Source organism: Fukomys damarensis, unplaced genomic scaffold, assembly GCF_012274545.1.
Source record: "Fukomys damarensis isolate Sample0158 unplaced genomic scaffold, DMR_v1.0_HiC HiC_scaffold_33, whole genome shotgun sequence".
Lineage (NCBI taxonomy): Eukaryota > Metazoa > Chordata > Mammalia > Rodentia > Bathyergidae > Fukomys > Fukomys damarensis.
Window position 1 is genome coordinate 7988102 of NW_022900945.1, and position 16478 is coordinate 8004579.

At 35.8% G+C, this 16478-nt stretch overlaps 1 protein-coding gene across 1 annotated transcript in view; it reads right to left on the reverse strand.

Annotated features, from left to right (window-relative positions):
- The window catches only part of Negr1 (neuronal growth regulator 1), a 761458-nt gene that overhangs the window by 744498 nt on the left and 482 nt on the right, over window positions 1-16478 (reverse strand). The gene's annotated exons all lie outside the window — the stretch shown is intronic.

Below are 16478 nucleotides of genomic sequence, written 5' to 3' on the forward strand. Positions count from 1 at the left end.
CAGTTTATAAACTTTTATGTCAATATACTCTTCTCTAGACTATAATTACTCTACACTCTTGAACAATTTTTTGTATTAATTATGCATGACTGATGATAGCTGTTTGCCTATTTGACCACTAACCTGTTTCCTGATGCCAAAAGAAAATCATTTAAAATACATAACAAATTGACTCTTTCATTAAGATGGTTTTGTTATCCTTTAATTTTAATTAGTTTTATGGTACAAAAAGGCAATCAGTTCCAGTATTCTATTTAATCTTAGAATACATCAAACTTTCTCTTTGCATTTTTCTCTAAGGAAAATACTTAAAATGCAAATGTTCAATTTAATTGAACTACAAATTAATTTTGATCCTATACTATGTCACGAATTCACCATGGAATTAACAAGTCAGTGGTTATGAATAGTTCAAGCTTTCAAGAAAATGTGATAAAAATAATCAATAAAGTATTAGATTTACCATTAAATAGTAAGGTATATTGCAGGCACAGAATTTCATCTTTAAAACCAAACTAAGGACATTATGTTTCTCAAATCCCTAGAAAATGTAATATTAAGCATAACTACTAGTAACCTACTAAATATGTGAAAAACTTCCAGTGAGCTGCCTTTGCAGTATTTTGAATTTAAAATTCTTTTTCTTATTGGGTATAGAAACTGAAGGCAGTAACATCTTTGAAGAATTCTAAATTTATTTGACTGGTTTTCTGGACAGGAGCTCAATTATTTCCCACACTTGTAATGTCTTATTTTATGGTCCTCTATTAGAAAACAAAAAAACAAACCTTAGGGTAATAGTGTACAATGATGAGTACTTTAGGATTCAAAGATTTTCATTAATCATTATGAAAAAATATTTTAGGTATGTAACATTAAAAAAGCATATTATTTAATTCATGATATCATCTTTGGATGAACTATTTCTCTTTCATGCTGCTGCCTCACAATAATATTGATATTACTGATAGTAATATTTTCTGGAATGTGGTAATAATATTCACATGGAAATTGTGCAGCCAGCCTCATAAAACTTCTGGTGCATGATTTACATAATACTAATATGAACATAAAAAATGAAGATGTGATAACTGTTCATCTTAACATGTATTCCAAAAAGCACCCTAATGAAAATAAGCTAACCAATAACAAGCTACAGCCACAAATTTAAAATATATGTGTGGCATAAATAGACTCTCAAACTAGACAAGTGAAGGACTCTACATAGAAAAATACCTCCACTTATGTGCAAGTGATATACTCTAAGAACCCTACTGAAACTTTTGAAAAGAGGGATGGGAGAAACAGTATATGCAGATCAGGAACTTTCCTAGGTTTCAGGCCAGGAAGTGACTAACTGGCTGGCAGTGCACGAATGTGACTGGCTGGACAAAAACATGGGTCCCATCCCATGCGAGACTTAGCAGTACAGTGCAATATTTCATGATGCTACCTGAATGGTGCATATTTTGAAACCTGTGAATTGTTTATATCTATGCTTTGGCATGCAATACTTTTGGCCACTGTTGACCACAAGTAAAACTACGGAAAGTAAAAATGCGGAAAAGTAGGTACTAGTGCAATCCTTTTTGCAAATAGTTTTTAGAAGCACCAAGACTATTCAAGGCCCCCCAAAATACAGGGGCAATTAAAGCAATGATTTTATTTTCAAAAGATCTATTCTTGTGTAGAGATCTTTTATAATATATGCACGTGGACAATTAAAACACAGGGACTTCTTTTATGTATCAAATACATTTTGTTAAACTCAGCAGTAATGCAAGGCAATTAGCCTTGTTACTAGGTACACAAGTTTTGTAAGTGTATAGGGGTATGTGTGTGTGTGCATGTATGTGTGTTTGCATGTATGTATGCGTGCATGTATGTGTGTATGCATGCATGTATATGTGCATGAGCATGTGTTCAGAGAGACAAAAATTTGGACATTGGGAAATATGAAAAATGAGTACTGTGCTAAGTTTAGAAAATGAATAGAAGCTGGATATCATTGTACCTTTCCTAAGAAAATCAATTGAAGATGAGAAGATAGCCCCACAAAACACTGGAGATTAGCTAGAGTTTCTATCTGAAATAAAGAATAGTTAAGTCCATAAAACATGCCAGAAGGTAGAAAAGTAGTTACATTATTAGATAATCTTGATTTTGCTTGAGGCTAGCTAATTCTATGTGATATCAATGGGGGTTTATTGTTAGCATTTATAAAAAATCAAAATGGTAAAAGTTTGCTTATTGTGTATTTTACACATGGTATGATGCCGAGGAGTGTACAAACCTTACCACATTTAATCCTCACAATATATACGTCAGATGTGATCATTATCACATATTAATAGTGAGGACATTAATCTTACAAGTTTTCTGGTCCAATATTTTCAACAAATTTAAAGAAATGCACAATTATATTTTAAAAGCCCAATCTCAAACACACATTATACGCAGCTATAAAACCAAAATGATCAATATATTGAAGAGTTTTATGAGAAATGTGAAATACTACAACATGCTTCCATAGGAGAAGAAAAATTAGCAGGTATTTTAATTAAAACTACTACCAGGAATTTATGATTTAGTCATTTCCCTACATGAACCTTATACATGTAATCTGCTATTTAAGCTAGAAGATAATAAAAACTCTAGATACTCTCCACCAGAAACCCACTAATTATATGTGAAATATGAAGAGAATGTACAGGATGTCCCAGGAAAAGTCAGAAAATCAACTCACAAATGACAGATCGGAAAGAAGTGTTACCATTTTGTCAGCGATATGCAGTAGCCATGAAGAGCTGTTTACAGAAGAACAACACATTGTGTTTGCTTTATTGGTCAAGGAGAGAACCATGGTTAATTATGAAGTCTTCCTTACACATATTAGCATTCTGACCAAGAAGAAAGACAGTGCAAACATACCGAGAAAACTGCACTATTTTAGAAGGAGCACATTACAATGGCAAGAATATTTCAATTTGTTATCAGAAGAAATCATGAGGAAAAAGTAAACTTTATGGATAAGTCAAACGATAACGATAAATGTGGGGGAAATCTAGTCACAAAATCAGACAGGAGAGCAGGAAGGGAAGCATTTTAGATAAAGAAAAAAAAAACATGTCCAAAAGTAGAAACGAGATTAATGGAATGGTCATCACTTGCTCCAACTCACTTTTCAGAGTATCAGAAAACTTTCATGAATTAAAAATAAGCTGCAGAAATTCTCAGAAAGCAAACAGAATGCACCAAATAAAAGTTATCAAAACTCCTTCCTTAACTCCACATTACACAAAGAAGAAGAAACCATTATGAAATTTATAATTTGGGGGCTTATATATATAACCAGTAGGGTAAAATGTGAGTAAATTGAAAAATATTCTACAGTTACATGCCGTTAGATAAAAAACAATTTTTACCCAATAAGGCTATAAACTATATATACTCCTACCAGTTAGCAGGCAAAGGCAACATGTCTAATGCTTGAATTTATCCAGACAGCGATTAACATAAGGCTGTGTAACATATTAATGGCACGCTTAATATAGTTGGAATAAAATCATCTTTTATAGACCTCTAATTTTTTTAAATTTCCCCTCTACTTTAGGAACAGTGGCATTTAACTCTGGGCTACTGAGGCCTGTCCAATTAGATTCAAGTCTTCAGCTATACTAGAATTAGCATAATATGATTAAACTGGGAACTTGGAATACGATTGCAAACAACTTCTGCTTCTTCTATTTTTCTTTTAAGTACCACAAAATACAAAGAGCTCCAAAAATATTGTGGCATTCAAAAATGAGCACAAGCTTTGGAGACAGGCCTAGGATTAAATGTTGGTTGTGTACTTATTTCCAGTACTAAAGTTCAGAAAGACATTCAGTTTAAATGAAACTTCTTCCTGCTTGTAAATTAGAAAAATTAGAGGCCACTGCAAAGATATACTAAAGTAATTAATATATAATACTAACTACATATCATTTTAATAGCTATTTTTTTTATTTTGTCTTACAAACAACTTGTAATTGATAGAGCATTAATCATGGTTGGATGAGGTTTTTCCTCAATAAATCTGTAATTTTAAGAATTCACTATTTTTCTAGTACTGTCAGTCATTTAGTTTATGATGTACTTAGTACTGTTTAAAATAATTTCATATTTTTTTCAAATATATACTGTACCTTCATGACTTTTTATCACTATAGATGCAAAAGTAACTAAAATGAACTTAGTGCTTAGTAACTGAAAAGCAATGAATTTATCAATTATTTATATATATATATGTGTGTGTGTGTGTGTATATATATTATATATATGTATATATGTATATATATTTGGGGGGGGTTGAGACAGGTTCTCACTATGTAGTTGAGACTGACCTGCAACTCACTATGTAGCCCAGGCTGGTCTTGAACTCACAGTGATCCTCCTGCCTCAGCCTCCCGATTGGTGGGATTAAAGGTGTGCACCACCACACCTGGCTTATTTTTATATTTTTTGAGAAACAAATATAAGTTAATAGCTAAATCATTGGACTCACAACAGAAAGAACTATATTTGAATTCTGATGTAACCATATCCTACCTGTTCCTACCTGAAGTGGGCTCCCTTACCTTTACAAACAACCTTGCCATAAACTGGGAGAATAATAACTTATTATATATTGCTATGAAACTATATCAGATATAATAGATACCTGAAGAGCATGAGATGAATCTGAATTATCATATTGATGACTCCATCAGTATAAACAGAAAACATTCTGCTAGGCATTCTGCAGATATGCAGAGTCAGAGCAAACATTCATACATAACTTCTCAGCTTGTACTCAGCATACTATGGCTAAAATGTCAGCGCAGAGAAAATCCTTGCCTATAAATACTGCCTCTGAACAGTCTTGCCTTCAGCATAACACAGAAATGAACTGAGGAACCATAGGAAACACCTAATTCAGGATGATTATTTGTTGCCCACACAGAATCCAGAATTTCCTACTGTTTTTCTTCTAAACAACCCTTTTATCCTATTCCACTGTCCTCACCAGTTATCCCACCTTCCAAAGCATTTATTTATTTTCTGCGCATTGAGTTTTTCAGTATTTTTCAGGTATACAGTACAATAACATTCGTCATTGGAATCTTGTACCCTTACATGACAGATCTCAGCTCTCATTTTTTCCCCTTACCCCTGTCCTCCCTTCACCCCCTCCACCCTTCTCTATTTACAAACCTTTTGTTTCCATTTTTTTGTTTTCTCATATTTTTTTCTTTTCCTTTATTTCCTTTTCCCTACCCTTCCCACTTCCCCTACACCTTTAGCCCTTTTCTTCCTATTTCACACTGTCAATTATACCATTTGGTTCTTATTCACTACTTTTAGTTTTTCACACCAGAGAAACTGTTTGGTATTTACATATGTTGACTCATTTATTTCACTTAAGTGTATGGCCTCAATATACATCCATTTTCCTATGAATGACTCTAGTTTCTCCTTCTTTATGGCTGAGTAGTACTCCATTTTATAGAAAAACTACTTCTTTTTTATCCAGTCTCCAAATGATGGGCAACTGGGCTGTTTCAAAATTTTAGCTATTATAAAGTGTGCCGCTATAAACATGGATGCATATATATCATGATTCTTTTAATTCTTTTGGAAAGATACACAGCAGAGGGATATCTGGGTCAAATGGAACCTGTAGTCCTAGTTATTTCAGGTATTTCCATATTGATTTCCACAGTGGCTGCACCAGTCTGCACTCCCACCAACAATGGAAAAGGGTTCCTTTCTCCCCACAGCCCCACAACATTTGTTATTGGTTGATTTCTTGATAGCAGCCATTCTTTCTGGGTGTAAGGTGGAAACTCAGTGTTGTTTTGCATAGGAAATGACTTTATGAACAAATCCTCAGTAGCACGGGAACTGGCACACAGAATCAACAAGTGGGATCTCACCTTATTAAAAAGCTTCTGCACTGCAAAAGAAACCAAGAGCTAAAAGACAACCTACAATGTGGGAAAAAAATTTTACCAGCTGCTTCTCAGACAAAGCCCTACTATGCAGAATATACAAAAAACTCAAAAAAAGCAGGCCGGCCAAATATAAAGACCCGATTCAAAAATGGGCATCTGAAATGAACAGACATTTCTCAAAGAAGTAAAATTATCAAATAAATATATGAAAAAATGTTCCACATCACTGATCACTCAAGAGATGCAGATGAAAATCCACCTTCCATTTTAAACTGTCACAGATGCCAGTTTTCATCTCCCAACATTTTCACAGCTATTGCCTTATACTTCCTAATGCTTCTTGTTTATTTTCCCATTTTGCTTTTCATTTTTCCTTCGTGTCCTCAATTTTTCCTGTGGCCACCCAGTGACATCTCACTAGTATAACAGTAAGTGAGTTGATTCACTATCAGTCTGCTGAGCACCAGGTCTGTGAATCCAGTGAATTACCAGGCACTGCTTCCAGGCTCTTTATGCCTCTTCTGGTGTTTCTACTTCCAGATTTGGAGGCATCTCACTTCTCTTTTGGGCCACACAACAAATGCACTTACGTTTGTCAAATATAATCATTACAGTACAAAAAAAAATGTTCAATGAGTATTGTGCAGATGGTCACCAAATTAGTAGGGATTTTGATAGGGCAATATTATCTATGCATATCAATAAGTAGAATGAATTATTTTAAGATTGAGAGTAGAAGAAAAGCAGCTTAAAGCCATTGCTGACATAAATTTAGTGTTTACTATGCCTCCTATACTATCATTATTTTACCCACAGTATCTCTCATAATCCACCAACCTCTTCATGGGTAGTAAAACAATGTTCCAGGTCTGTCACATAGTAATTAGAATATCAGCAACCCAAACTCTGCTCACACACTTTCTGGACACCTCAACGTATGACCAATTTCCATCAAACTACAAAGTCACAATAAAAAATTATGAATAAGCAAAAGTAACTGCAAAACTACTAACAGTTTATGGCTATCATTTCATATTAATGATGTATAGAAATTAACCAATAATATATGGTAAACAAGTATCCAGATATTCCTATGAATGTTCCTTTGGTTAACATACTCTAATAAAAATACTGCTGTTGAAAACATTTCAGGACAATGTATACAGCCATTACATCATAAAATAAACATAAATGACCTGTAACTGGTTAGGAACATACACCAGAGTGAAAAACATGATTCTAGAATGTCAATTTGCATATTGTGTCATCATAGGAGAAGCACACAGGCTTGGGATAATCGCCATTATTCATTAATAAACTTAAAGACAATATATTTCCTCTTAGTGTAGTCCTCTTACTGCAGAAAATTGTCTGGGCTTAATTTTATGTTATTCCAAAGAATCTCGAACTTTAATTCAATTGTGTAGAAGTAACTCAGTACAAGGTGTTTTCTTTCTCAATGTCTTTCTCCCTCTATTTCTACTTCCATTTCTTCACTCTACATTCAAGGTTTGAGCATTGACAATGAGAAACAGTCTGTAAGGAAGCAGAGTTTCCCTTTTCTATTCAACTGATCAATTACCCAAGATATGATTGTCATGGCTTTTGTCTAGATGTGCCCTAAAAGCCTCATGTGGTCGTAGGTGGGGCTATTCAGAGGTAGCTGCATTTAAAGTGCGTGATGCTTGGATTAAGGGAGTGATTATTAAATTAGTCCACTGATTAGTCCACTAAATTAGTCCACACTACTGTGTGGGTGGCACCACCCAAAAGGAATTTAGCTAAGGGGGCTAAAGAAACAAAAAGAAGACAAGCCAGAAGCTGCTGCTTTTGCTATTTTGCTGCTTTTCTGCTTTCTGCCCACCATTAACTGTTTTCCTCTGTAATGTCTCTCTGCAAGACCACCCTGCAGTGGAGCCAATCATGAACTAAAACTTCTTCACCCTCTGAGCTAAATAATCCTTTCCTCTTTTAAGTTTGGGTGCTGGGTATTTTGTCTCAGCAACAATGAAAAGCAACTAAGACAACTGCTTTGGAAAAAAAAAAGATTACGTATAAATGAAATATATCTATGTTTTCCTGTAGAAAATATTTTGTCTATAAGATGAGCAAAAAAAACTTTTATAATTGCTGTGATCTATAGTAACATCTTTATACAATAGAATGTGATGTTGTTGGAGTAAATCTGCACCACCATCTTCTAACCATAGTTTTTATACTTCTAATATATCTTAAAATGACTGAATATACCTGAATTAAATGTAGTTGCTTGGGAGGAAAGTGGCTTCTGAAGACAATAGAACACACATTTCCCAAGACCCTTTAAGTGATCCAGAAGCTCTAAATACTCTCTGATGAAAGAAAGGAAAGAAAGAGAGGGGACAGGGAGAGAGGGAAAGACAGGCAGACAGACAGACATCTACTATGTAGTATGTTCATGGACACGGGACCTGGGTCCAAATGATTTGTGAAATTCAGTAAAGAAGAGTTTGCTTCTGGACTGAAAGGGTTATAGAGCAGCGAATTACTAGCTATTTAAAGTGCAACGAATTGGCTTCTACTCCAAAAAGCAACACTGAATGTGGGCAACGTTGCCAAATTCCTCCTTTCCTCTAGTCCACTTTTCTTAGAGAAATGATTAAGAGATCAATACCCACGCCAGCTGGATGCTGAAGAGCTTCAGAGGTCCTCTGTCGGGATTCAGAATTTGATATGGCACAGAAACCACTATGATAATAGATGACATTATAAACTGTAGCCTTATGACCACATCAAAATTCTATCAGCCAGTATCAATAATCTGTGGTTTATGAAGTTCTGTTGACCTACATTTGGACGACAGTTGGAATGATACAAAATTCTGCTCTGGTTTACGTAGCTGCTTTTCACAATTAAGAGCTATTCATCTGTAGCAGTAGGCAATGCTCTCTACCTCTGTTGTCTTTATTGATTTCAATAATTGATGTCTTAGGAGAAAGGAAGAGAAGTTTCCAGTTTGAGGTAAAACCAGAAAAATTATTAGAGGTTCATGAAAGACCTTTTACCAATTTGAACTATTCCAGTTTTATGCTGATTACAGTTGGAAAAACAAAAGTCCTCTTATATAACTTAAAAATCTTGGCTCTGTAAAATCGTAACACTTTAAAATAAGTTGCAACTAACCCACTGCACTTCGAAGTTTTTTTCTGTTGAAATCCACAGTAAGAAATGCACTTCAGGGATGGGGACGAACTTCAGGAGTAGCGAACTTGCCTAGCATGTGCAAGGCCCTGGTTCAAGCACAAGCACCCAGTACTAGGGGGGGCACATACGCAAATGCACATACTTAAACGATATTTTCCTCTACTATAAAATGCCTTATAATATCTTAGCATAGTACATTTTATTTTTCAAATATATTTAGTACCCCATATATTTTATTCAAGACCCTCTTTTAGACTGTTTCCTGCAGTTTAAAGACACTCATGTTTTCATTGTGTGTGTGCCTTAATCAAAAAGACTTTTCCAAGAATTAATAACACAGATTGTGGGATATAGTTTCAGTAAAAAGTTTCATATCTGGAAGAATGAAGAACAAATCAGGATTAAAGATACTAAAGTTATTAAAATGTGAAACAAGAAATTAAAGAACAATTACGTTTATTCCTTCACTAATATTCCAAAATCACTAGGTGATGCTTTATATATGTCAGGTACTGTTAAGGCACAGTGGATAGATGAACAACAGCCACGGCACTTACAAATCCAGCAGATTTTCCAATTAAAATACAACACAAGAACAGAATGTACAACAGAGGAAAACATAAAAAATTATTTACTTTCTTTAAGATCTTGTAAATCATAATAATGTCACAGTGGAGTAACTGAAATTCAATTCAGTAATAATTATGCTTATGCAGAAACATGCTAGTTTTGGGCTGGGGATTAAGCTTAAGTGGTTCCAGTGCCTGCCTCACAAGCACAAGGACCCGAGTTCGATCCCCAGTACCAAAAAAAAAAAAAAAAAAAAAAAAAAAAAAAAAAAAAAAGAAACATGCTAGTCTTACTCTCAGAAAGTATGTAGAGTTTGTGTCTGATTAGATAATATGAAACACATAAAATATCTTAAAAATAGGCTTTGACTCAATTTACAACTTCCTTTAGCAAAGAAAAAAGATGGGTAATATGGTACTTCTGAGGAAAAGAATGAAGCAACAATTCTGGGCTTTTTACATATATGTAAAGTGTCAAAAATGATCTTTAGTGGATTAGTAAATCTTTGAGAGAGATGGGAGGGCATAGATTAAGGAGAAGCTTAGCCTTGCTCTTAATTTAGAAATCCTCTTGAAAACATCCCTGAAAGAAGTCCATTTCATCGATGAAGACTTGAAATTAACATTTTTCCAGCAAAGTTACGGGGAAATGTTCTAAAAGGAGGGTTGGATGGTGATTGCTTGTGTACATTGCAGCCAGATACTAACAGAAGTGTTTCAGAAAATGTTCAGTAGAGTAAGAGAGAAGATCACCAGCCACCAAGTTAAGGAGAAGTGTAAAAAACACAACACTACCTTTTTTTTTTTTTTTTTTTTTTTTTTTTTGGTACTGGGGATCGAACTCAGGACCTTGTGCTTGTGAGGCAGGTGGCAAAACCACTGAGCTAAATCCCCAGCCCTGCACTACTCACTTTTGAAGCTTCACATAGTTTTGTGAAGATCTTCTATGTATAAGTCATGAGGTGTCTATAATGTTCTAATTTCTTCCATTTCAAAACAAGATGTGATAGAAAAACTGTGATTTATAATACAAAAGATTTCATTGCTTTTCAAGCCTAATCCCTACAACAGTCAAATACTTGAACCATGAGAACTGTTCTGCTCATACGCTTCATAACAATCCAGAAGCTTTGATTAGCTCCTCAGGTATTAGGCTACATAAAAGAAAAACCTTTAATTCCTATTGATTTCCACAGGCAACCTGTAGGGATCATCTTAGCATTTTGATCCCATATCTAGAAGTAGGGTTTAATGGTATGTCTCTTTGCATCCATTAAAAAAGATACAGCATTATCAAATCTTATCTAAATATTTCATCAACTACTTTACTTTCAACTCATAAAAATTAAATAATTTGCACCTAAATGTGTTTACTGAATTGTATATGAATTCAGTATTAATACATGTATTATTCTCACCATAAGGCAAGAAGGAAAAAAGAAACAATGTATTCATCTTTGTTCTTTATTATATGCCTCACCTGTTGGCATTTCTGAGCATGTCTCCTGGGGTAATTATTACATCTAGGACTAGTAAGTAAAATTTATAATACCACAGCGAAATAGTCATTCAATCAGACATAATTAAAATCACCAAAACTATTACTTTTCACTGTTTATCAATCAGGGCTCTGTGAGTAACACTTAAAACATTCTGGGTATTTAACATAGAGGTGGTTTAATGTAATGAATTTAGTATGAATATAACATGGAATGCTGAAAAGCCCAACAGGCTGGTGAGATAGTCCACGGTTTAGCAACAGGAGGAAACCGCAACTGTTCCTAGACTGCAGGAGTAAAGGTACATGTTGGGAAAAACCATGGAGCTCGTATTCAGGTTGAATCTAACACAAAAAGGTTCCAGTGGGAGATGAAAATACTATGTGGTATTGCCTCTAGCAAGAGAAGGGGACAGATAGCCTGGGCTTTCACTTTGTCTTGATCTCCCTTCTCCCGAGACTATCTCCTCCCAGCCAATAACTACTGAAGACAGTTGACATGGAAGACTGGAGGAGGGATTGGTCGTTCCATCTCCATCTCTGAAAACACAGAAGAGTAAGACACCAGACAGCCTGGTCCCCTGAGTCATCACCATCAACACAAACCATGACACGACCATTGGTCTAAATTATTTAGATCTTAAGTGTTACACAACTAATTTATTCCATAGAGTGATCTAAGCGTAAAACCAATCGGTTTACAGCAAGTAGTTCATTAACATGCTTGGGTGCAAAAATTTACTCAAACAAGTGGACTTTTGAATTATTCAGAAATAACAAGACTGAAAAAATAAATTTGCCTAGAAAATTGAAAATTATTGTTGTCCTTTAATCAACAGTGGTTTTATATTAATATACCAAATAATGTATCATTGTAATAGGATAGTTCTGGAAATCACTGCAGCTAATACTGTAGTGTTTTAAACCATGTTCCGCAGCACATTTTTTCAAATTGACTATGATAGTCTATTATTTCTTCCTTTTTAAAGGAGACTACTTCATATTTGACACATGTGTTCAATGACATCATTTAATGAACACAGAGTTGCTTAAGTAATGCTGGATAGTCTAACTTGAAAATGCTTGTAAATGAGAACAGTTTATTTGGATTACAAAATGCAATTGCAAAACAAACACACACACACACACACACACACACACACAAAAAAAACAAAATGCAATCGCATGTAGGAATATTCAATAGATAATACAAGACTTTCCAGTGCTACTCTCAAAGTAGAGCATAATTTTTACTGCTACTGGTAATTCTGCATTCTTTTATGTCTTTCATTCAATAAAACCAATAACATGTATATTTCACACCAATACTAGTAAGTGCAGTCTAATCAAAGGGCAAAACATATTCAACAAATAGTCTGAGAAGGAATAAGTACTTGTCATGCCCATTTATAAAACTACTTGGAAAAAATTTGAGGCTTCCAATGGAACAGTCTTCCATATAAATGTGCTCTATGAGGTAAGCAATGTTCCTCCTCCTTACTACGGTGTCATAGCAAGTTAACACATTACTGCCATTCAAATCCAGTGCATTTAAATTGCAGAGTTGTGTCCAATTTTACCAAAGTAAAAGAAGGTATCACATTTAAGAACAGAATCTGTTATCTCCTTTGATTAAAGCATGACAAGCAGATAATAGGACATTTTGAATTCATATCATGAAGGTGGAAAAGCATATGAAATTCACACAGAAGTGCTGAATGAGAAAGAGACTGATAAAATTAGCTTAAAAGTGACATGTGTAAAAAATATGCATGCACAGGGAAGATGTAAATGAGGATGCTCAAAGAGTTGTTTCCAAAGAATATGGAATACTTTTGATCTGTTCACACCCTGTGTTTGTTAATCAGGTAAGAATAAAACATCTTATTGACATTAAAGCAATCACAAAATTATATTCGAAAAAAATCATCTGAAATTCATGTCATTACTGAACAATGCTTGGCTCGATTCTCCTGGTATACAAACCCTGGGTCTTAAGGTGATCAGTGTGGCTGTAGCATCTCTTGACCTGTTGTCTGTCACACTGGGACACTGTTACTGATACTGTCTACACAATGCAACATGCAGCTTGAAGACCAGCGAGAAGTTTATTTTTCCAGACACAAATTAACAGTTTTTCAGGAATAAAATACTATATGTATCAATGATAGTAACAATCAACTATATTTAGTAAGTTAGGGCAAACAGTTTGTGTTTATAGAAAATTACACGGTACTTTTAGACATTCAGGTTTTTATTTAAATTGAAATTTCAGTTAAGGGAAGTATTAAAAGTCACTATACTAAGTAGCTGCATCATTAAATACTTTATCAAGGAGGTCCAAATATTTCCTTTACTCTTCAGACATATAGCAGTGAATAGTATTATTCACTAACCTTAAAAACCAAAGGTAAAATGATAATGATGCTAAACTGATTAGATGGGATTTTTTATAAACTAAACAAAAATTGTTTATTAAATGATGCGGTTAGTAGATAACAGAATGATTTTTGTCCTTGAGATATAGCTCCACCTCAGGAAACATTTTGTTGTGTTTTATTTTCAATCCTCTTCTTTAAAACACACATTCTGGCACTTAGGAGATGGCAATGTGTCATTTGACCTTTAAACTTCTGTTTCATTGATGAAACCACAAGCCAGAGTCACTGACAGGCCTTTAGCACTTAAAGTTATTTGATAACCATTAAGCCCTTTTTGGTTTTTCTTAGGTATTTTGAGGAAGATGTTACAACAAAAAATAGAATATATTGTGTAAAGCTTGATAAACAATATTAAATTTGGTTAAGTGTTCTCTGAAGCCTCCAGTTCATGTTTGTGTACTGATGGGAAGGCGGTGGTAGTTCATAATGCAGATCTGTTTGGTTTTCTATTAAAGTAGAAAAAAAAACATCAACTATGATTTTAACGATACAAGTAAAAAAAGTGCATGACTTCACTCTTGATGAAAAATATGTCACTTGGGTCTTTCACATTCTGTGTATCTGTAAACCCTCTCTGCACTGATCTAAGAGCAAAGCACAAACCAAATTAAGGAGGGGCCAAGAATCATAACTGATATCACATTTTTTAATGGAGGGAGAATTTCTTGTAAAATATATATTAACTTATATTTAGAGCTATGGGCAATGCAAAAAGATCAACAGTTGGATACTCACTCCCCAAAGAATTATAAAATCAATGTCAGAAATTTCTTTGGGGTGAAAAGGAATGAGCATAAAATTTCTATTTCATATAGGAAAAAAGTAATTCTGTAGTAAAAATCTAACCCAACAAAGCCCAAATGGTTAGAAGGTTCACTGAGAAGAGGCAGATATTCTATTCTCTTTCAGAAGTTGTAAAAGTTACCTAAACTAAGACATGACAAAATTCCGGGTATGTCAAATAAGTGGAGGAGGAGGGATACCTAGAAAGTAAACAGGGTTCAAACCAAACCAAAACACTGACCAATCGCCTCCGTGGGTTGGGAAAGTATTACTGTTGCAAGCAATGATTGAATGAAATGTCTGCCTCCGGGAATAAGAAGGTAAGCACAGCTATTTTAATTAACCATCCAGTTCACGGCCGTGTTCACTGGGAAACAAAATGCCAAGGTATGTCACAGAAAGACCATCAATCTACCAAACCCATTACACTGAAAATGGTACTGCTCACCACACATAATACGCCAGGACAAACATGTCACAGCAGCTCCCTGATATGGAAGGGAGCATTCTGTCACTAACATTGCTATGCAAACTTCCAAAAGAAACTTAATATAAAGAGTAAACATAGGTTTAATTTACATCTGCTGTGTGACAAAGTGCTCATCACTACTACCAACAGTAAAAAGTTATTTTACTATGTTATCACAAAAGCATTTGCTACTTTTGTATCACAGCATTATTCTAACAAAGAAAACATCATGTAAAACATACAGTTTTAGTGTTATTTGAAATTGTCATAGTATTCCGTGTAAATACGGGCTCATAAGCATGTTTCCAAAGTACAAGTCGTATTTACCACACCCACATGATTAAATTTAAAATGGTGCATGATCCAAGCACAAATGTATCTCCCTGTCTTTCACCTTAGGCACACCACGTACACATACACTAACTTTGTGCAGTCTACACTTAGAAGTCAACTACCACCCAGTGGAGAGAAAGCAGATCTTTCCGGAAGATCAGAGGTGTATGCCAGGTGGGGGTGTCAGAGGCAAAGCGGGGGCAACAGGAAATGAAGGTGTAGGGCCTTTAGTCTTGTTTAGACCTAAGCAGGACTGATCATCCGTTTTACGTTTTCCCAGGAGATGAAATGTTTCTCGAGGCTTACTGTGCAGTGCTTTGGGGTACAGCCAGGCCGGGAGGTTCATTATGGACCAAACATTTCAGTGTTCAAGCTTGGAGAAGGAGGGGGGAAAAGAAGTAAAACTGAAAAAAGGAAGGAAGAAGGCTTGCAGGAGCAGGAGAGAGGGGTTGAGTAGCGTGGGAGAGGGAGAGGGAGGGAGGGAGAGGGGGAGAGAGAGGGGGAGAGAGAGGGAGAGAGAGAGAGAGAACACACATGTGTGAGTGACAGGGACAGCGTGTAGAGCAGAAGACTGCATCTTCTAAACAGTGAGAGAATCTGAAGGTGGAAGCGGTTCTGGAGCTTGGAAGTCCCAGCGCGTGTGCGGCTGGGAGACGACCCAGGGAGTGTGTTTATCTCAGATGGATGCAGGAGGGTGAGAGAGCAGTGCTGAGGGGATCTGGAATGTGCTTGTGGGTGTGACACAGATGGGGAAGAACAGGGACTAGGGAAGTCAGAGAGGGAAGACGAGGCAGAGAATAAGGACATGGGGGCGTCCTCTGGGGACAGGAAAGGTGAAAAAAAGGAGCAAAGGGAGTCCAGGAAGTGGATCAGGAGTTAGAGTGCTGGAGATTAAGAGGAGGAGGAAATGGGAGGGTAAAATAGAAAAGATGGGATGCGACGGAGGGAAAGAGCAAGGCACAGAGAAAAATGAAAAACGACAGAAAGGAGAGAGGAGGGAGAACGCGTGGAAAGCAAAGAACGCACACTGAAGAAACTGAGCACGAGGCGTCCAAGCGAGAGGGAAAATAAATGGAGCAGTTTGCAAAAGTCGCTTCTGCTCCGGGTAAAACAGAAAGGCGCCTGATAAACTTGTCAGACTCTGCCGGAGCAGCCCCTGGCAGTGACACAGACCCCGCCGCCTCGCCCTGCCCGAGTGCCCGGGGCCCCTGCCCCTCGGGCCACCCC